A 1,317-nucleotide genomic window follows, 5' to 3' on the forward strand; every position below is an offset into this window, starting at 1 on the left:
TACTTAATGGCACTTCCTTTGTGTCACATTCACATGCAATTCACCACAACACTTCTCACTTTTCCTAATACTCTTGTCTCCTCTCTGTCTCTCTCTCTTTCATTACAGATGCTCTCATTAGCTCTTGTTGTTCACAGAGACTCGTGGCAGGTAATGATGATATTCATTATTATTTTACGTAGCTACATGTACATGTACATGTATGTTGTACAATGTAGATAGTTTGGAGTGCTTAATTTGGGTGAATTGCTGTGTGCCCATTGATCTCTTATTTAATCATAAAATCTCTCTTTTCTCTCTCTTCCTTTCCTCCATAAAGGAATGACACACGAGTGATATGCATTGTGTTGGATTTGGTGACTGTTATGTTGGAGTGTGGCGTGAAGAGACTTGGGGACATTAAATCACTGAGAGTTCTCATGCAAGACGGACTCTGCCATCACTTACTTACTGTAAATGAGCAACTTTACGAAGTACGTATTTCAGTTTGTGTTAAATTGTATTTTATTAGTTGCTTCAGAACGAATCTGTTGATGTTTTTGGTCTCTCTTTGACAAAGTGCTTTCTTCTTTTTGATTCAAATTGTCATCATCTCAAACTACAGCTGGAGGTAAAGAAAGAAACACATACATGTATGTGGATCATTAAATACTTCTCTCTCTCTCTCTCTCTCTCTCCCTCTCCCTCTCTCAGTAGTTCCTTAATAAGCTAATGCGCACAATACAATTAGATCAGTCAAGACTTCAAGCAGGAAGACAAGAGCTAACATTAGAATGTCTCAATTCAAGTAAGAAAGAGTACATTTATGTACACGAGATTCGTGACAGTTTAATAAATATTTATGTCTCTCTTTTCTTTAGTTTTGTCACATTCATAATTTTGTATCAGAGTTATATGTTAATTATGATTGCAGTACCTACTGTACTAACGTGTGCGAGAGACTGAGCAAACTACTTGCTAAGGTATGTCAGCCATCAGCTGTTATTAAGCTTAGCCAATTACCCTGTACTATTGTATGGGGTATTTTGCTAAATATTATTACAGCGAGCATTCCCCAGCTCTTATCACACGATATCATCAACCAACATAATTAGCAATGGAAACACTACTGGCAATGATACTGGCATTAGAATCAACCAACACCACCACTACTGATAGTGATGATACCAATGATGGTGATACTAATAGAATGTGTACTAAGATTAATGGAGGGAAAGTTGCAGGTGACTGTAATAAAGGAGTAAGTGTGAATTCATCTGCTGGGATCATATTCTCATCAGATAAGCAGCAGCAACCAGATATCAGTCTGAATGGAGC

General features: G+C 37.3%; 1 long non-coding RNA gene across 2 annotated transcripts; it reads left to right on the top strand.

Annotated features, from left to right (window-relative positions):
• The first annotated feature begins 107 nt into the window (after positions 1–107).
• On the top strand, positions 108–1,317 carry LOC109590698 (uncharacterized). 2 transcript variants are annotated; one of them, XR_002189459.1, is made up of 7 exons: positions 108–150; positions 320–473; positions 521–610; positions 694–787; positions 861–962; positions 1,045–1,240; positions 1,281–1,317. It is a non-coding gene; the product is annotated as an uncharacterized LOC109590698 (long non-coding RNA). The 2 variants fall into 2 exon arrangements; XR_002189458.1 differs by having other exon boundaries at positions 1,045–1,311.

The sequence above is a fragment of the Amphimedon queenslandica genome, unplaced genomic scaffold (genome assembly GCF_000090795.2).
Source record: "Amphimedon queenslandica unplaced genomic scaffold, v1.1 AMPQUscaffold_9637, whole genome shotgun sequence".
Classification (NCBI taxonomy): domain Eukaryota; kingdom Metazoa; phylum Porifera; class Demospongiae; order Haplosclerida; family Niphatidae; genus Amphimedon; species Amphimedon queenslandica.